Below are 21,423 nucleotides of genomic sequence, written 5' to 3' on the forward strand. Positions count from 1 at the left end.
GTGTCTAAGACTTGATATTTCAAAAATAGTAGCGTATCAGGGGATGGGGAGATAAACTGGGAGACTGGGACTGACATATACACACTACTATATACAAAATAAATAACTGAAAAAAACCTGCTTAGAGTACAGGGAACTCTACTCAACACTCTGTAATGGCCTATATGGGAAAAGAATCTAAAAAAAAGTGGATATATGTACATGTACAACTGAGTCACTTTGCTGTACATCTGAAACACAACATTGTAAATCAACTATACTCCAATAAAAATTTTTTTAAAATAGCAGCATAAGCTTATTATCTAGAAGCATAGAAGTAAATACCGCCCCCCAAAAAGCTAAATGCTTTCAAAGCAGCTGTCTCTGGGAAGCAATACTTGGAAATGAGAATGGATGGGACAGAAGACTATTGTTTTCAACATGAGTCTTTCAGTACTCTTCAATTTCTAAATTATTTGTATGCATTACTCTGGATAAAAATTTAAACTGTTTTAAAGTGAAATGCTTAGTACCAAAATAAAATAAAATTGATGCAACATCATTTTATCTTCTCTCAGAAGGAGCCTACTTACTCGAATCACTGACCCATTCATTTGTTCATTCATTAAAAAAAAATACAAAAACCCTTCAGTAGTATAGAGTGGTGAACAGGACAGACAGGTCTCTTCCCTCCTTGAGATGGAGGAAGACAGACAAGTAAATGAGGACGATAATTACCGCTGGTGATAAGAGCAGTAAAGATGCAGGATAGTGAGTGACCGGGGTCATACTTCAGATATAGCATCTGGAAGGATGTAAGCTATTTGTTCTGACTCCTAAAGGAAAAGGGACCTTATTATGTTAAGAATCTCAGATTGGAGTTTCCAGGACCAAAGAGAGTGTAAATTCAAATCTTAAAATGGACAGGCCTATGCTTAGGAATTCTTTCAGACTTGGCTGACTCCTTACCAAGAGCAAGACCCTGTCTGCTGCCTAGAGGGGCTGTTAAACTAAAAATCTTTAGCAATGGGGATAGGGAAATGCCCCCCACACCCACACCCATCATAGGCTGACTTCTCCCTTATTTTGGTGCGATTCCGTTTGATTTTTGCCTCTGAAGATTTCCCCAATTTCCTGGAGAGTTCAGTGTATCCAACATTTCTTGGTGTTTTGCAGGGGAGGTTTTCAGGGTATCTAGTCTACCATAGAGCAGGACCAGAAGTCAGGACGAGACAAGTAAAGGAATTTAAGAAAACTTTAGAGGTAGAACCAGCAGCAGGACTTGCTGATGATTTGAAGAGAAGCAGAGGTATGAGAGAAAGGGAGAATTAAGGCTATTCCTAGGTTTTTGGTTTGTACCATGGGCTAGGTGGTGATGCCATTTACTTAGATGGGGAAAGCTGAGTGGGGAGAAGGGCACAAGCTTGTGGTCAGAAAGCTTAAGAGTTATGTTTCTTGGGGGGAGGTTTAAATTAGGAGTATGGGATTAACAGATATACACCACTATATATAAAGTAAACAACAAGGATTTACTTTATAGCACAGGGAACCATATTCAATATCTTGTAATAACCTATAATAGTAAAGAATCTGAAAAAATTTATACATATATTTAACTGAATCACTTTGCTGTACACCTGAAACTAACACAATACTGTAAATCAACTACTTCAATTTATTTATTTATTTATTTTTTTGGCTGCACCACGCGGCATGTGGGATCTTAGTTCCCCAACCAGAGATGAAACCTGTGCCCCCTGCATTGGAAGCGTGAAGTCTTAACCACTGGACCGCCAGGGAAGTCTCCAACTACTTCAATTTTTTAAAAAAGAGTTATGTTTTGGACAAGACAAATAGGAGATAACTACAACTGCCCAAGGGGAAATGTCAATTAAGCATCAGGACACAGGAATTGGGAGCCTGGAGACACCTGGGTTGGAGATACGCCCTTGGTAGTCAGTCAGTCATCAGGATGGAGATGATAAAGTCAAAGTAATGGATAAAATAACCCAAGGAGAGAATATAGAAAAAGAGGAGAAAAGAGAGCCCCAGACAGAGGCCTGAGGCACTTCAACATTACTCTTCAGGTAGATGAACCAGGAAAGGCAAGCAGGAAAGACCAGCAAGACTGAAGAAAAACCAGGGAAAATGTCACAGAAGCCAAGAGAAGAGAATGTTTTAAGAAAAAAAAAAAAAGATGCTCAGCTGTGTCCAATACCACTAAAAGGGTGAGCAGGATGGTGACAGAGCAGTATCCCTTCAACTTGGTGACCCTCCAACCCACCATTCTTACTCCTTCCTTCAGTTAGGATCTAGCAATATTGCTCCTTGATATTTACCCAAATGAGCCGAAAACTTATGTCTATACAAAAACCTGCACATGAGTACTTACAGCAACTTCATTCTTAATTGCCAAAACTTGGAAACAATCAAGATGTCCTTCGATAGGTGAATGGATAAACAAACCGTGGTACATACAGACAATGGAATATTATTCAGCAATAAAAAGAAATGCACTATCAAGCCTTGAAAAGACATGGGGAATCTGAATGAATGTTGCCAAGTGAAAGAAGGCAGTCTGAAATGGCTACATACTGTATGATTCCAACTGTATGACATTCTGGAAAAGATAAAACTATGCAGATATTAAAAAAGATCAGTGGTTGCCAGGGGTTTGGGGGAGGGATGTATAGGTGGAGTACGGGGGATTTGTAGGGCAGTGAAACTATTTTGTATGATATTGTAATGGTGGATATATGTCATTATACATTCGTCAAAATTCCTAGAATGCAAACAGAGTGAACTCTAATGTTAATAATAATGTGTCGGGCTTCCTTGGTGGCACAGTGGTTAAGAATCCGCCTGCCAATGCGGACACGGGTTCGAGTCCTGGTCTGGGAAGATCCCACATGCCGCGGAGCAACTAAGCCCGTGCACCACAACTACTGAGCCTGCATGCCACAACTACTGAGCCCACGAGCCACAACTACTAAGCCCACGTGCCTAGAGCCCATGCTCTGCAACAAGAGAAGCCACCACAATGAGAAGCCAGTGCGCCGCAACGAAGAGTAGCCCCCACTCGCTGCAACTAGAGAAAGCCTAAGTGCAGCAACGAAGACCCAACACAGCCAAAAGTAAAACAAATAAAATAAATAAATTTTTTTAAAAAGTTAATGTCTTCGGGCTTCCCTGGTGGTGCAGTTTTGAGAGTCCGCCTGCCGATGCAGGGGACACAGGTTCGTGCCCCGGTCCGGGAAGATTCCACATGCCACGGAGCGGCTGGGCCCGTGAGCCATGGCCGCTGAGCCTGCGCGTCCGGAGCCTGTGCTCTGCAACGGGAGAGGCCACCACAGTGAGAGGCCCGCGTATCCCCAAAAAGAAAAGATAAATCTGACCCCATAAAGTTTCAATTACATTTAAGAAGGAAGATAAGCTATCTCCCCAATTAGACAAGCTTTTCTATGAAAGTCTTATCAAAATGAATAGTATACTTGGAAAAATAAGTGACCTCATTGTACATTATAATTTTGCATGATGTGAGCGCTCTTCAGAGAACAGCTGATCTTATCCATTAGCATCTACACAAGCAAAGGTTAAGAAAAAGCCTCAATTACTCATGAAATTATAATCTGACAATGTAAGTGAGGTAGTGGACATGGCTTAGAAAGAAAAAGAATAAATACTTATAAAGATAATAATTTAGAATTTAGAAACACTATTCCAGTTTAGGTTGGGGTTTTTAAGTCTTATTTCTGCTGTGTGATCTCTGACAAATAAATTTCTCTTTGAATTAGTAATACAAGCAATTACAAGAAGAAAGGAAAATGAGAGCTTTACTTACATTACATGTACTAAAGTAAAAGACATGTCTGAAATAGAACACTTCTTATAGAATTTAAAGACAATTCTTTACCAGAATTGTCTTTAGAAGTTAATCCAATCCTTCAGAAACTGTCTTAATATGTTCATGGATAATCTATCAATAAAACCAAACTGAACATTAATCTGGTAAAGTGATGCTTTTGATAGTCATAATCTATTTGATTAATATTCAGTTCCATAAATACTAAGAAGAACAAACAGAATAAAAAGAAATCTCCAAAGCATTTTTACCTAGTAGACCACATATCTACCATTTACCTTCATCCTCAAAACAACAATGATTTCTAAACCCTGTGGATGTGACTTCACTAATCTGAAGACTTTTATAGCTTATGATTCATTAGGGCAGCATTTCTCAAACCAAGGACCACCTGTATCAGGGCTGCCTGTTAAAAATGACACTAGATCTACTAAACCAGGCTCTAGAACAGAACCATAGAATCTTGTTTTTTAAACAAGTATCCCAGGGGTTCTTATGCTAAAACCTTTAGACCAAGTCTCAAACTTTTTGTTCTCAGGACCCCTTTATATCCTTAAAAATTGGGGACGCCTAAGAGCTCTTCTCTATGGAGGTATACCAATGTTTACTGTATTACAAATTAAAACTGAGAAATTTAAAATATATTTATTAAAAAAGCAATAAACCTATTACATAAATAACATCTCTACAAAAAATAACCTCTTTTCCAAAACAACAACAGCAACAAAATGGAAACTGGCATTGTTAAAGTTTTGGAAATTTCTTTAATGATTTCTCTAATGCTTGGCTTAACAGAAGACAGCTGGATTCTCACAGCTCTGTTTTTCTTTCAGTCTGTTGCAGTATGTTGTTCTGATTGAAGCGTAGAAGAAATTTTGGCTTCATACTAATTGGAAAAGGAGGAGAGTACCTTAATTATCTTTGCAGATAAGTTTGGATATTCTTTAATATTACACCAAAACTTGACAAGTAGTGGTTTCTTTTTTTTTTTTTTTTTTACGGTATGCGGGTCTCTCACTATTGCGGCCTCTCCCGTTGCGGAGCACAGGCTCCGGACGCGCAGGCTCAGCGGCCATGGCTCACGGGCCCAGCCGCTCCGCAACATGCGGGATCCTCCCGGACCGGGTCACGAACCCGTGTCCCCTGCATCGGCAGGCAGACTCTCAACCACTGCGCCACCAGGGAAGCCCGACAAGTAGTAGTTTCTTAAAGGTTAGATGCAATGCAGATTCTGAAACCACAGCAATGAACTCTTCACACTCAGTTACATTAAGATCCATTAGTCTATCTTGCATTCTGAGTAGAATGTTTTCCCATGCATGATTTTGTAATGCCATGCATTAATCATTTGGAAAACACTACTTCAGAGACATGCAGACCTTCCAAATGTCAACACATTTCATTATAAACTATCACAAAATCACATTTGTTATTGTCAAAAAATTAGATTAATTAATACTGGGAAGCCGTCAGAGTCACAGTAGTGGATACACGTTTTCTCACACTCTAATTTATCATCGAAAGCTTAAACTTTATCATCGGTAACAAATACTGTCAATTGTTTTCCTTGAAGAGAAAGCTTCCCTTCATTCATTTTTGAGAAAATTCCTACCAATATCCCCATCAGTCTGTCAATCATTCTTTCAAGTAAAAATGGTGTTTCATGAAAAAAGCAGCTAGTATGAGATCACAACTCAAACAATACCACAGTGCTTTTCTACTGTACTTCTCTATGCAGCAGAAGTGGTTTAGGCATCCCTTCCATTTCATTACAGAATATCAAAAAGACATCCTCAAGAGTTGAGAGATAATGAAATTAATATTGTTCACTGTTTGATCACACACATTCTTAAAGGAAATCAGATTTTTTTTTTCCTGAGAGTGCACTGAGTACAATGACTACTAGTATAAGTGCAAATGCCAACTACATAAAAAACACAAATAATGCTATGAAAATAGTTTTGATCTCAAAGACCCACCATGAAAGGCTCTGAGACCCACCGGGGTCTGCGGACCACACTCTGAGAATTGCTGCTACACACAACTCAAACAGAAGCATCAATGAGCAAACTATCCATGGGAACAATACAAAAACAAAAACCCCACCACCACTGGCCAAAGGAGCAGCAGGAGCTTACACAAAACAGTGTGTGGTGATTTAAGGATGGAGCCGTTGACATTAATAGAAGCTGGACCTTGGTATCACAGGTATATGAACAGCAAGCTTTAAAAAATACTGCGGGGGTGGGTAGGGTGTGCAACAATTCCTACCTGCCCAAGTAACAGACACTTACTGGGGTTTCATATTTAATGAGGTAGCTAGGGACGTTCCTGGTGGTCCAGCAGGTAAGACTCCATGCTCGCAGTGCAGGAGGCCCGGGTTCGATCCCGGGTCAGGGAACTAGATCCCGCATGCTGCAATCAAAGACACCTCATGCTGCAACTAAAGATCCCACACACGGCAACAAAGGTCCTGCCTGCCGCAACTAAGAGCCGGCGCAGCCAAATAAATAAATATTAGAAAAAAAAAATGAGGTAGCTAGACTTCTCCCCAGAATTAAATATACGTTTACGGAGGGAAATGTGCACTCTGTTCATTGAAAAGCTACATTTCTAAGCAGTATGCATATGATGGTTAAAACATTAAAAGGATACAGGTACAGATTTATTCATACGTGCCTCAAGACAAACATGATGATACTTACAACACTGCTTTCTGTCTTTAGATTCTGCAGTCTACGCCTATCATTAGGATATTAAATAAATTATGACATCCATAGCCTAGAAGACTACTATGAAGAATTTTTTTTAAAGCAACAATAAACTGAAATTTCCCCTCCAAGTTCTCCTGAGATCACAATACTGAATATTTCATCCCACCCTAAATCCACACTATGCAGATCTTAAAAACATGAGGCGGATATAAACATATTCACATGGAATATTTTCTAAGATAAACAAAGTGACAAAAAGTAAGATACAGAGTTACGCGTATAATTTGCTACTATCTCTGGAAGGAAAAAGAGAGAGAGAATAACACATTTGCTTGTATAACATGCACAATCACTCTAGAAAGATAAGTAAGAAATAGGTAACTAGCTGTCCCTGGGAGAGAGAGTTCAGAGGATAAGGTGAAGGGGAGACTTTCCACTTACTGTACTAATTAAAACCCCACCCCCCCAAATAAGAAAACTGAAATCTGGAACTGAAAAACAAAACTGATACATCCTTGCTGCAAATCTGTGGTTAAGACTAGCATTCTTAACCTATCTTTCCTAAGGAAAGAGGAAGCAGGTTCATCTCATTCTCCATTACTTGAGAGATACTCACTGGGTTAAAGCATGGAACTCTCATTGCCAAGCTTAGGGTACCCTGAGGTAGAAGGAAGTCATTGGAATCACACAGCTGTACACCGGGCACTTCTGACCCAGGACACCTCAGATATTTCTGCAGGATTTTTTTTAAATTAATAAGCTTGACTTTTTAGAGCAATTTTAGGTTCAAAGCAAAATTGAGTGGGAAGTACAGAGTTCACCTAACCTCCCTCACCCCCACCCCTACTGACATCCCCTACCACAGCAGTACATTTGAGAAACAGGAATCTTAAATGGCTCCATGAACCTAGGATTCTTCAACGTAGTAATTAGGACCCTCAAGTGTCCCAGCTGCTTCTACTTACAGGCCACTCTTATTTATGTACTCGAATGAAAAGGGACAATAACACGTGGAATTAAGAATAAATATTGAGGGGCTTCCCTGATGGCTCAGTGGTTGAGAGTCCACCTGCCGATGTAGGGGACACGGGTTCGTACCCCGGTCCGGGAAGATCCCACATGCTGCGGAGCGGCTGGGCCCGTGAGCCATGGCCGCTGAGCCTGCGCGTCCGGAGCCTGTGCTCCACAACGAGAGAGGCCACAACAGTGAGAGGCCCACGTACCGCAAAAAAAAAAAAAAATCCCCAGAAGAATAAATATTGAGATTTGGCTTCAGAATGCTTTGATTATTCCACCTGCCCCTGTGCACAAGAGAGTGACCATCCTAATTATGTTCTATTTTGGTTAATGTTTCAATAAACTTGCTTTCCCTAAACCTACTGATAAAAAGAGGCCCAAAGGCAAAGTCGGTCTGAGATTAAATATTTATTGTGTCTAAACCACAAGTAGAAAGAAATTCGAAGGCCGATGATTTTAATGCTAACTCAATGGATGATTGCACTTTGCTTGGTTTAGAGGAGAGGTAATTACACAGCTAACATCTGGGGTTTGAGGTTTTGAGGACTACATTTGGGTGAACTGGGGGGTGGGGGTGAGGAGAGAACAAAAGGAAAGTCTCCTGATTTTAGACTCTGTCAGGAAAAGCGTTTGCTCAAAAGTAAAAACAAAATTAACATTAGAAAAGAAGCGAAAAACATGCATTTTAAGAAGCTTTCACCTAAGCAGGTGCTCAAGGTCACACTCAAATCCTCCAATTCTCATAACAAGAATGCGAGGTCAGGCTGCCACAAACTAATAAAATCAATCAACAAAGCGGGAAAACAGTTCACAGCAGACCAGGCAGGGTTTTCCTAAATCAGGCTCACCTTCAATAATCTCAATCAGTCTTCAGAAACGGCTTCTACAAAAACTACCCAAACATCCCCCTAATAATTTGCACTCCTCCTCCACAATAGGGAAGCCATTTATTTACCAGAAGGTTTACTTTCTCTTTCAAACTCTGCTGGCTTCCTCCTGCCCCACATTCGGCCAAGAAACAGCCGGGAGGCCTTTTCTCTCCAGCCTTCTCTGACCCCAAACTGGAGAGCTGGTGCAAGAGAACCCGTTTCATGAAGGTGCTGAGTGGCTCTTCTTAAACCACAAGGCTGTTTTGAGTATTTGTTTGCAAAGGAAAGTTACAAGACAGGAAAGCAAAGCTAGACTCCTCCAATGAAAACACACGCACGCACGCGCGCACACACACACACACAGAAGTGAAGGGACAAATCACTTCCCAGCCTCGTACAGATCATTCACTCTACTTAGGATGCTGCCTCACCCCCCCCAAGCTGCATGCTGTCCCACCGTCCTTGCCTGACTCCCGTAGCCCTGAAACCTTTCATATTATCTGCACTTTTTGTACCAAGAAGAACTCCAAGGGACTGTTCAAATCCTAAGTGGTCATTAAAATTTAATGTGTTGAATATTACTTCAAATAAATGGGCCACAATCAGAAGACGCAAAGAGACATACGTATGACAAAGGCATCTGTGTAAACAGGAATTTATGGTTTGCCTTGTCTATTCCTTTTACGTGATAGACTTCCTTTCCTCCACCACAGTGTAAATCCCCCTCATCCCTATTCATTTAGTTTTTTTCCTATTAGGTTAGAATCTCCTGATTACTCCTTCTTTCCTCTGGGTCATTAAAGGTTACTGTGAATCATAACTGGCCTGACTTTATAGTTAGATAGATATTGCAGGTTTTAATAACAGTAATTATTAAGCACTCCAATTTTAGCTATCTCCCAAGCACTGTGCAAAGTACTTCATATACGTTGCTTCAAATCTTGCTCAATCCTCACAAATCCCTTACAATTGGACCTGGCATTTGCATTTTATGGACAGAGAAACTGAAACCTGGAGAAGTTAAAGCAACTGACCCAAGATCTAAGAGGTGCTGGATCTGGGATTACAGCCCAGGAAGTCTGATCTCATCGCCATTCTTTTAACTCTTATTGCAACTGTGGACCATGAAACCCTCAAACTCACTGCCCAAGCATTTTGACACTACAGTAACAGTTACCTTAGGAAAGTTCAAAACATAAGTTCCTTGTTTGATGTAGTTAAAAAGTCAGGGAAAAGTTCAGTGATTAGGGAAGTCATTTATTCATACGGATGGGGGGGCGTAGCAGAAAGGAAAGCCAGACAATCTAAACCTTATTTTATTTGGGGGGCAGATCTGCCTTCCTTATTATTCTTTTATTAGGCTGTTAAAAAGGAATTTGTGGGGTTTCCCTGGTGGCGCAGTTGTTAAGAATCCACCTGCCAATGCAGGGCACACAGGTTCAAGCCCTGGTCCGGGAAGATCCCACATGCCACGGAGCAACTAAGCCCGCGCGCCACAACTCCTGAGCCTGCGCTCTAGAGCCCGTGCTCTGCAACAAGAGAAGCCACTGCAGTGAGCAGCCTGTGCACCACAGAGAACAGTAGCCCCTGCTCGCCGCAACTACAGAAAGTCCACGCACAGCAACAAAGACCCAACGCAGCCAAAAATAAATAAATAAATTTATAAAAAATAAAAATAAAAGGAATTTGCAATAAAATTGTCCAAGATAAATTGGTAAGTAGAAAAAGCTGCAAAAAAGCTGGAGAAACATACACCAAATAAGACATATATATAAAATATACATAGTTTATATTTCTACAAATATAAATTTATTTACAGTAGCATGCATTACTTTCATAAACAGGACAAAACAAGTTAATGACATTTGAACCCAATTATTAACAGAAGAGAAGGGCTAAGAGCCGTAGCTTCCTTTCCCCTCAGTTCTCCTAAATTAAGAACTTCTACCTATAGCTCCCTGAACACACCATGCTGTTTTAAGGCTCTGCACACTCACGTTCCCTCAGCCTTGAATGTAACTATTCACCACTCAGCTTTGTTGGGAGAATTCCTACCGATCCTACAAAACCATTTTCAGGTGTTCCTATGTGAATACCCCTCTAAGATAAAGCCTTTCTCTCACCCCTAAAAAGAGTTAATCTCCTGGTAATGTATACCAGGCATTATGCTAAGTATTTTACCTGCATTATCTCCTGGAGTCTTCAACAGCCCTAGGAGATAAGTACTGTTATCCTATCCTTTCACAGATAAGAAAACTGAGGTTCAGATTCTGACTAGGAAGTGGCAGATCCAAGATCCAATCCCAGATGTGTCTGACTCCGGAGCCTGACCTCTGAACCACTGTGCTATCATCTTCCCAACCCTAAGTCCATACTGATGCAGCACATACCCCGGCCCCGACAACACCACTTCCGGCTCTGTGAAAACAGGGACCATAGTGCATTACCCTTGGATCCTGCCTAGCACAATAGTTGGCTCTCAATATATAATATGCTTGCTGATCTGAACCGAGTTGTGATAATACTGATATAGGAGAACTGACCATAACAGAAATTTTCTTGCATGTGCTATTCCTTTTAAAAACTGGAGACATTTCAAACAACTTACCACCAAAGTACCATCTAGCATTCCTGACAGAAGTGCCCCATAGTAAGCCAAGGTTCCTTGTAACAAATGTGTAACCACAATATTACTTTTTTTCATGATAGCCAACAAAGACTGAAGTGTGAAGTAGCCCAGGGGTGTCATCCTGCTGGACCTCACCAAGGCTGCTCCAGGACACCAGGAGTTCTCCAGGATCTGGGGATGTCCTTCAAGTGCTCTTTGGCTGGTTGTTATACATGACCCAAAAGTTATGATAAATTTTTTTAAATATGGAAGACAGAAAATGTGAGTGGACATTTGTAGCCAATTAAAAATCCTCAAAAAGCACTTCTGCACTTAACAACACAAATCCAATAAGTCAGGACCCCTCTTTTTGAGTGCTGGCGCAGTGTATAAGGTCAGCTTCAGTGACAACTCCCCTAGGGCAGAGGCCATATGTACCGACTTACTTTGTACAAGTTAACCAAGGTCAGGCATGGGGTAGGCACTCCATAATTAAACACCAGTATTCAGCCTCAAAAATCTTTAAATTCATTGGTCTTGCATTCAAGACCTCTTATATGCAGGCACTCCTTCTTCCCTACTTACCTTCCTAATCTACCAGGATTTTGTTTGTGTTATATCACCATACCTCCTCACCCCAAATTCTTTATATCTGTCAAATGCCAACCATTATTTGGGCCCCAGATCAAAGCTCTCAGTTAGCAAGAAGACTTCTAGACAACTGCAAGCCTCATAACCAATCCTTCTACTGAAGACCTGTAGCGCTTAGTGAAGCACTGTCCAACAGAACTTTCTACGATAATGGAAATGTTCTATATCTGTGCTATATGTTTTTTAATATATAATAGCTACCTTGTTGGACAGCACAGGCTTAAGGTCTCACCACCTCTTTGAGGAAAACATGTTGCACTACATGGATAAAGCATTTATGAAGCTGCCTCAGTAGACCTCAAGTTCTGTAAACAAGGCGTCTTGTTCCTCATAGCAACTTCCACAAAGTTGTAAAAAGTAAATATTTGTTGATTTGTACATCACCTCTGAGAAAGCCATAAGATTAAAAGGTGCCAGACTCGGCATCTGTAATGATGGCCACCACCTCTGCCCCATCTCACCATCTGAAAGTCAAGATGTGCAGAGGCAGGGAGGAGAAAGCAACTTTCTGGAGACACAAATGACCACTGATCAAGCCACAAGGCACTTTGGTTTAAATGACATTTAGGTCATGACTGTCCTTCACCTACAAACTTGCCTAAATAAATATCTCTTTCCATTAGCAAACAGCTAAATTCTGATGGTAAATTATGCACACTATAACGTTAGCTACTTGTGGGGAGGGACAGATTGGGAGTTTGGGATTGACAGGTACACACTGCTATATTTACAACAGATAACCAACAAGGACCTACTGTATAGCACAGGGAATGCTGCTCACTATTCTGTAATAACCTAAATGGGAAAAGAAATTGAAAAACAATAGATACATGTATAACTGAATCACTTTGCTGTACACCTGAAACTAACACAACACTGTTAATCAACTATGCTCCAATATAAAATATTTTTTAAAAAAAAAAGTTACTTCCCAAGTTAGCCATAGCAGTTAGATAGGAAACAAAACAAAACAAAACCTAAAAACCTAAGGAAACCCCATTTGTACATCATTTTTCACCTGTTTATTAAATATCTCCCTTGGAGTCTTACAGACTGCTGGTGGTATTTCATTGTCTAGGTAAATGTCAGAATTTCACTGACATCTTTCCCAGCAGGGCCTACAGTCACGCTAAATCAAGATCTAATACTTAAGCATAGGTAGCCAAAAGCAAACAAAATATACAGAAGGTACAAATTCCACCACTATGACACTCTGCTGCCCCAGGCAAGTGTTTTGTTCCTTTGATCTCAATTTCCTTATCTACAAAACTGAGTTAAGGTTATATGAACTATCTACCCTTTGTGGGTCAAGTCATAACTGTGGATATTTCTACATGGCTATTCTTCCCAAAAGAACTACATATAAAAGATTTATGAATTTTCTAGTGGTTCTTTGTGGTGGATATGCTAGCAGATATAGAGATTAATAAGATCAAGTCTCTAACATCTACATTTTTTGTCTTGTTTTGTTTTGAAGATTTCTTTCCTCCATCCCACTGTGCAAATGTCACTGCAAAAATTCTACTAGTACCCCAGTCTGGCACATGTAATAAGGAAATAAATGTGTTGACTCAGGGAATAGATATATTTAATATAAAACAGAAAATTGGCTGAATCAAGTCATAACACAGTTTAAATCCACATATAAAAGATTGAGATAATTTACTGTTCTGATTTATTCAAACCAATGCTGTATCAGCCCAGCCAGCCAAAAAATTACAACCCACACACAGAATAAATATACCCTTTAGATGCATACACAATAAAAACCAGCAGGGACACATTACATACATTTTTAATACGAATAAGTGTGTCAGTACCATACATCCACCTGATATAACACAGAGGGATGTGGACTAAATATGGGAAAAACAACTTGGGTGATGGTTTGAATTTTGCTAACTTAAGTGCAACCACACCCCCAAACACAGGTAAAGTTTGCACACATGACTTTGCCAAGGCCAGCCTGTCTTCGTTTCCCTCTCCTTTGCATTTACCCAAGATGTTGGCTCTGAGACAGAAAACTCCCACTCTGGATTGGTTCATTCTGTCCTATGCAATTAAGCAACACGACAATCCAGTAAACGCAAGGGCTCAATTATTTATCTTCTGGCCAAGTTTACCACGTGTTTATAAAAGAACAATGTCAAGGAGGAAATAGGTTTATTTCCCTCTAGAGCTGGCTTGACGGGGGTTTTATTCTGTTTTTTTAGAAGGGGGAGGAGGGAATCACGACTTTAACCTAGAAAAAGACGGGAGGGAATTTAGAAAGAGTACAAGACTGTCAATTTCCCTACAGGAAACTTGATTCTTATGCAATAATCCTACCCACAACCAACCAGTCCATGAGGCTGTAGGGGGAAGACTCCTATTCCTACCTCCTCCAGGGGGGCACAGCTGGCTCCTAAAGGAGCGGGAACAGGGCAAGGCGGAGGAAGTGGCTCAGCCGGGAGCCGCCGGGCCCCGCCGGGGGGCGGGGAGGAGGCGCTTGCCAACCCGCCCCACCAACCTCTGTGGAGATCTCCGCCGGCGTGACAGTCGCTCCTGTGGCCGGAACGTCCCCAGAGCCCCAGGGAGCAGGAAGTTGGGGGGCTGTCCCTCACTCCTGCCCCCCCACCCTAGAGTGCCCTCGCCCCACAGTCCTCCCCCTCCAGCCCATTCTCTCTTCCTCGGCGTCTCCCCTTTCTCCAAAGAACGAAACTTCCTTCCAGCGCACCCTGTCCCTTCAGAGGCCGGCTCCTGTCATCCCGGGGAGCTGTCCCTTCAGAGCTACCCTCCGTTTCTCCTCGTATCCCCCCGACCCACTGAAGTTTCCATCCACTACTCCCCCAAACACCCCAGAGGCTCCCAGCGCCCGCCCCCCGCCCCCGCCCGGGGATGCCCAGGCCTGGAGGCCGTCGGGGGGCAGCCCCACCCTTAATCCCCTTCACCTGCTGCTCGGGCTGAGGCCCGACTGGCCGGGGCTGCGCTTGCGCCGGGGTGCGGGCCGCGGGGTCCCTCAGGCCGCGGAGTCTCGCCTAGCAGATGTGGGGTAAGCGCCGAGCTGGGGTTCTTGTCAAGGATCCGGTTCGGGCTCGCTCCCTCCGCGGCGACGTCAGAACCCCAGCCTCCCCCACCAGTCTACGCTGCCCCAGCTCCGGAAACCGCTGAATTACAGTCCCTCCAGCCAATCCCCGCCCAACCCCGCCGGGCCGTGACACGCCGCTCATGCATAATTCATGAGACAACCAGTTTTCTCGGTCACCCAGAGGCCCGGGTGAGTGTACTGTACAACTGATGCCCCACCCACCGGCCAATAAGAAGAGCCTCTTGGAGAAAGGGCGGAGCCAATAGAAGGCTGGGAACGCCCCTGTTCTGGCTGTTCCGAGGGCTTAGTGCTCCTCCCTCCGTAACAGCAGGAGAAGAACCAAGGCCTTGGGCAGAGAGGTCCGGGGGGGGGGAGGGAAGATGACCGGAATGTCCTGCTGAAAACTCAGCTGAGTTCCTGGCAGTGCGTGACGTCAAGACACTTTAAATGGCCCTGATGCGGCTCTCTTCTGCCTGCTCTCCCTTTTCCCGGCCCTTGACACCACGTGGGGGCGAGGTCGGGAGCCACTTACCACGTGGGAATCAGCCAGTTAGACAGTCCCCAGGTATCGCCAGATCCTCTAGGGGCCCAACGCCTGAATTGGGTTTCTGGGCACAGCAAAAAGAACATGGGTGACTCCCGCCTGCTTTGAACTTCAGTTTCTGCGTGAGTCGGGACACACACACCCGGAAACATGACGTGGAAATAGAGTAATTACTAGAGTGCGTGGGGAGAGGGTAGTGGATTTAACCCAGTCCTGCGTTCCGTCTTCGCTTCGAGCATCAAAGGCCAACGGCTCGCACACTGGCCGGTTCAAGGGAATGAGGAGACAGTACAGATGAAGAATGACACATATACACATTGTTTTTATGCGTCTGAGTTGAAATACTTGAAATGGTGTGCCTTTTTCTTTTTCGCCTTATCTACTTCAAATGCAAGTTTTACTGCATTAAAACTAGTAGTTTATAGGAAATGTAGACATTTTATCTTACATAATAGAGGATGTACTTTGCATAATGGTGTGATTTTGTGTGTGTGTGTGTGTGTGTGTTAAGACTATCAAGGTTTTTAAAAAATAACAGCTATTAGTGTTTGTTTGTGTTTGTTGTGTTTGTTTAGTACAAAGAGGTAGTAAGATGAAATCTAAAAAGGGCCTGTTATCTCACCACCCAAATAAACCCTGATGACAGTTTTTTCAATGAAAGTCACACGTTTGTGGTTAGAAAATTCAGACAGTTAAGAAAAGTCAAAAATTAAAACTGAAAATCTCCCCCCTTCCCCCACCAATCCTTCTCCCCAAGGATAGCTATTCTTATTAATTTCTGGTGAGAAAACCAATGACTCCTAACCGTTGGGGGATCATAGATACTTCTGAGAGTTTGCTGGTGACTATGGAGTCTAGTCCCAGAAATATTCAGCATGAGCTTTTACTCACAAATTCTCCTGGTTCCCCAATTTAGACCCTTGGACCACCTTATATGCAAGTGAGAGGTGAGAGCATCTATAGGGCAACTGATAGGGTCACTCATGGTGGGATTGAGAGTTTCCTATTGCCCTCCTGTAGACCCAGCCCAGCGTGGAAATTGCTATATGTGTCTGTAGTGTGTGTGTGTGTGTGTGTGTGTGTGTGTGTGTGTGTTGGTGGCTGCATTTATCTTAATCTTCACTTCAGGACAGATATCCCCCACCTTCCACTTCACCTAAACTCTGCTTTAGCTGTACTCTCCCATGCAGTTGACTACCTCCTTAACAATATAGGGTCTGGGACTTCCCTGGTGGTGCAGTGGATTTGAGAGTCCACGTCTCATAACTTTGTTCCATCCACCCAAACCCTGCCCTCCTCCCTGACTCCTCTGCAGCTGGCCTTTGTTTCCCTCACTGCCCTCCGCTCAATTCACATGGAACATCTAGCCCTGAATCTATCTGTTCCACCTACAAAAGCTCCCTCCAGCCCAGCCACTGGCCTTTCTCCGTACCGCCAAGGCTGCCCTTGGCTTAAAGTCAGCAGTTTCTCTCACTTGAGCCAATGCTTTGATCTGAACTCCCTTTTCCAGTCTCATCCCCTCCATCCCACACACCCGAAGTTCCCACACTGAATTTATCACCTTCCTCCAAACATTTCTACACCTTCTGTAACTTCATGCCTTTGCAAATCTCCTTGCTTCCACCCGGAATATCTTCTCTTTCCTCATTCTCTACCTGAGAACTCTTACTCAGTCTTCAAAGCCGGGTTCCCACATCACCGCCTCCAGGCTTTCTGAGATTCTTCCTAGCAAAATTGATCTCTTCTGCTGGACTCCTTTAGCAGGTTATTTCCCCATCCAGTTTGGCATTCTCCACATTGGACTCTAATGAATCCACTTGTTAGCCTACTTCCTGATAAATAAAATTAATGATTAACATTCATAAAACAATCACCACTTTCCAGGAACTGTGCTAAGCTTTTTACATAGATTATCTTGTTTGATCCTCACCAAAACCCTGTGAGGTAGGTACTGTTATAATTCTCATTTTCCACTAGGAAACTATGGCCGAGAAAGTTGAAAGACTGGTCCAGGGTCCCACAGATAGAGATTACAGGCAAACTCAGAATGAGAATCAGGTCTGGCTGCCTCCAAAGCCTGGACTCTTTGCCCACATATGCTTGAAAACATTTCCCCTAAGCTTCTGGTTCCTGGAAGCCGAAACCCTTTCATGCTCGCTTTTGTAATCCCAGCATCCAGCCCAGAACTCACCTAAGCCTGAGTCAATGAAATATTAATAAACTTGTTGAATAATCATATTAGCAACAGCTAACACATGGAGTGTTTACTGTGCACACGTCCCTGCTTCTGAGCATGTATTATGTAACTCATCTATTAACTCATTTAATCCTTAAAATAACTCCTTGAGGAGGATACTCTGATTTTACAGATGAAGAAAATCAGGCTTATCCAAGGTTAAGTGACTTACCCAAGAACACAGAGCTGGTAAATGACAGTCAGGGTTCAAATCCAAGAGTGTATTTTGTTTTGTTTTGTTTTGTTTTCACGGTACGCGGGCCCCTCACTGTTGTGGCCTCTCCCGTTGCGGAGCACAGGCTCCAGACGCGCAGGCTCAGCAGCCATGGCTCAGGGGCCCAGCCGCTCCGCGGCATGTGGGATCCTCCCGGACCGGGGCACGAACCCGTGTCCCCTGCAACGGCAGGCGGACTCTCAATCACTGCGCCACCAGGGAAGCCGGTTTTTTTTTTTTTTTTTTTTTTTTTTTTTTTTACTCATTTTTGGCTGTGTTGTGTCTTCGTTGCTGCGTTCGGGCTTCCTCTAGTTGCAGTGAGCGGGGGCTACTCTTCGCTGCGGTGCGCGGGCTTCTCATTGCAGTGGCTTCTCTTGTTGCTGAGCATGGGCTCTAGGCGCACAGGCTTCAGTAATTGTGGCATACAGGCTTAGTTGCTCCGCGGCACGTGGGATCTTCCCGGACCAGGGCTCAAACCCATGTCACCTGCATTGGCAGGTGGACTCTTAACCACTGCACCACCAGGGAAGTCCCCAAGTGTGTTTCATTGGAGAGCCTGAATAGCTGCTCTTCCTTGACTTCATCTCCAGGCTCAAACTTCCTTTTGGATCCCCAAGGAAGGAAGGGTCTAAAGGAGGGGAAAAGATGATGCCCCCACCCTCTACCCATCAAGTGAATAAAGGCAGAGTGCAGAAGCCCAGCCCATTCAAGCCCATGGTGGTTTATAAACATGTCTGCAAATCATTTGACACTTCTCCCATCTAAAGGTAGACTCTCATTCCACATCAGGAGTGACTCCCTTCTAATAAATAGAATACAATGGATTTGATACTACATGACTTCTGAGGTTAGGTCATAAAAGGCGATACAGTGTCCACCTGACTCTTTCTCTTGGAACACTCACCCTTGGAACTTAGCCACCATGTTGTAAGGAAGCCCAAGCTATATGTAGCGACCTTGTGAAGGTGTTCTGGCCAATAGTCCAGCTAAGGCCTAGCTGACAGCAAGCATCCATCGTGAGTCAGCCAGACTCCAGATGATTCCAGCCCCCAGTTTTCAAGCCACCCCGATGGAGGCCAAACAGAGCAGAAATGAGCCATTTTTGCTGAGCCTTACCCAAATTACAAATTCATAAGCAAAATAAATGTTGTCATTGCTTTAAGCCACTAAGTTGTTTGTTTGGTTTTTTCTTTAATTGAGGTAACACTGGTTTATAACAATATATAAGTTTCACGTGTACATTATATTTCTACTCCTATATACCCTATAGCCTACTTACCACAAAAAATTTAGTTTCCATCCATCATCATACAGTTGATCCCCTTTACCCATTTTGCCCTTCCACTCTGGTAATCACTACTCTGTTCTCTGTATCTGCCTGTTTGTTCTCATTTGGTTTGTTCATTTATTCTGTTTCTTTCTTTGTTTATTGTATTCCACATATGAGGGAAATCATTTAGTAATTTGTCTTTCTCTGTCTGACTTATTTCACTTAGCATAATACTCTCAAGGTCCACCCGTGTTGTTGCACATGGCAAGAACTCATCTTTTTATGGCTGAGTAATATTCCATAGAGTGTGTGTGTGAGTGTATGTGTGTGCATGTGTGTGTGTATACCACATCTTCTTTATCCATTCATCCTTTGATGGGCACTTAGGTTGTTTCCACATCCTGGCTATTGTACATAATGCCACAATTAACATAGTGGTGCATATACCTTTTCAAATTAGTCTTTTTGTATTCTTTGGATAAATACCCAGAAGTGGGATTGCTGGATTATATGTTAGTTCTGTTCTTAATTTTTTGAGGAACCTCCGTACTTTTTCCCATAGTGGCTGCACCAATTTACATTCCCACCAACAGTGTATGAGGGTTCCCTTTTCTCCACATCCTTGCCAACACTTGTTATTTTTTGCCTTTTTGATAATAACCATGCTAACAGGCATGAGGTGATATTTCATTGTGGTTTTGATTTGCATTTCCCTAATAATTAGTGATGTTGAACATCTTTTCATGTGCCTATGGCCATCAACAGGTATGTCTTCTTTGGAAAAATGTCTATTCATCTTCTCTGCCCATTTTTATTTTTTTATATATATATATAATTTTATTGAGGTGTAGTTGATTTACAATGTTCTGTGATTCCATAATTCTTTTTTTATACACCTTTATTGGAGTATAATTGCTTCACAATGCTGTCCTAATTTCTGTTGTACAACAAGGATGTATGAGTTCTTTCTATGTTTTGAATATTAATCCCTTGGATATATCATTTGCAAATATCTTCTCCCATTCTGTAGGTTGTCTTTTCATTTTGTTGATGGTTTCCTTTGCTGTGCAGAAGTTTTTAGTTTGATGTAGTCTCATTTATTTTTCTTTTCTTTTCTTTTCTTTTTTTTTTCTTTTTTTGTCCATGCCATGCAGCTTGTGGGATCTTAGTTTGCCAACCAGGGATCAAACCCAGCCTGGCAGTGAAAGTGCCAAGCCCTAACCACTGCACCGCCAGGGAATTCCCTCATTTGCTAATTTTTGCTTTTGTTTCCCTTGCCTGAGGAGTTATATCTAGAAAGATATTGCCAAGACCAATGTCAAAGAGTATACTGCCTATGTTTTCTTCTAGGAGTTTTACAGTTTCAGGTCTTACATTCAAGTCTTTAATCCATTTTGAGTTGATTTTTGTGTATGGTGTGAGACAGTGGTTTAGTTTCATTCTTTTGCATGTGGCTGTGCAGTTTTCCCAACATCATCTATTGAAGAGACTGTCCTTTCTCCATTGTATGTCCTTACTCCTTTGTTGAATATTATTTGTCCGTATATGTGTAGATTTATTTCTGGGCTCTCAATTCTATTCCACTGATCTATGTATCTGTTTACTGCCAGTACCATGCTATTTTTTAAATTAATTATTTATTTATTATTTATTTATTTATTTGGCTACGCCAGGTTTTAGTTGCAGCACACGGGATCTTCATTTTGGCGTGCAGGATCTTTTAGTTGTGGCATGTGTGATCTTTAGTTGTGGCATGCAAACACTTAGTTGTGGTAGGCGGGATCTAGTTCCCTGACCAGGGATCAAACCTGGGCTCCCTGCATTGGGAGCACAGAGTCTTAACCACTGGCCCACCAGGGAAGTCCCCTGTACCACGCTATTTTGATTACTATGGCTTTGTAATATAGTTTGAAATCAGGAAGTGTGATACCTCCAGCTTTGTTATTTTTTTCCTCAGGATTGTTAAGCCACTAAGTTTTGGGATGGTTTGTTACACAGCAATAGGTAACTGATAAGTGTCCATTTATCACTTCAGAGAGACTTAGGAACTATAATCTAGATTAGGAACTGAGACTGATGAATTAGCAGTAAAACTCTAATTCAAGAAGGCGGCCTGGGGCTTCCCTGGTGGTGCAGTGGTTAAAAATCCGCCTGCCAGGGCTTCCCTGGTGGCGCAGTGGTTGAGAGTCCGCCTGCCGATGCAGGGGACACAGGTTCGTGCCCCGGTCCAGGAAGATCCCACATGCCGCGGAGCGGCTGGGCCCGTGAGCCATGGCCGCTGAGCCTGCGCGTCCGGAGCCTGTGATCCGCAACGGGAAAGGCCACAACACTGACAGGCCCACGTACGGCAAAAAAAAAAAAAAAAAAAAAATCCACCTGCCAATGCAGGGGA

At 42.7% G+C, this 21,423-nt stretch overlaps 1 protein-coding gene across 4 annotated transcripts in view; it reads right to left on the bottom strand.

Annotated features, from left to right (window-relative positions):
* The window catches only part of STAT3 (signal transducer and activator of transcription 3), a 63,677-nt gene extending 48,869 nt beyond the window's left edge, over nt 1-14,808 (bottom strand). For all 4 annotated transcript variants that reach the window (XM_029212536.1, XM_029212539.1, XM_029212538.1 and 1 more), the window contains exon 1: nt 14,631-14,808. The gene's annotated coding sequence lies outside the window, so the exon portion shown is untranslated. The remainder of the gene's footprint in view (nt 1-14,630) is intronic.
* Nucleotides 14,809-21,423: the final 6,615 nt, after the last annotated feature.

This window comes from Monodon monoceros, unplaced genomic scaffold, assembly GCF_005190385.1.
Source record: "Monodon monoceros isolate NGI ecotype Baffin Bay Population unplaced genomic scaffold, NGI_Narwhal_1 Super_Scaffold_9, whole genome shotgun sequence".
NCBI classification, from domain to species: Eukaryota; Metazoa; Chordata; class Mammalia; order Artiodactyla; family Monodontidae; genus Monodon; species Monodon monoceros.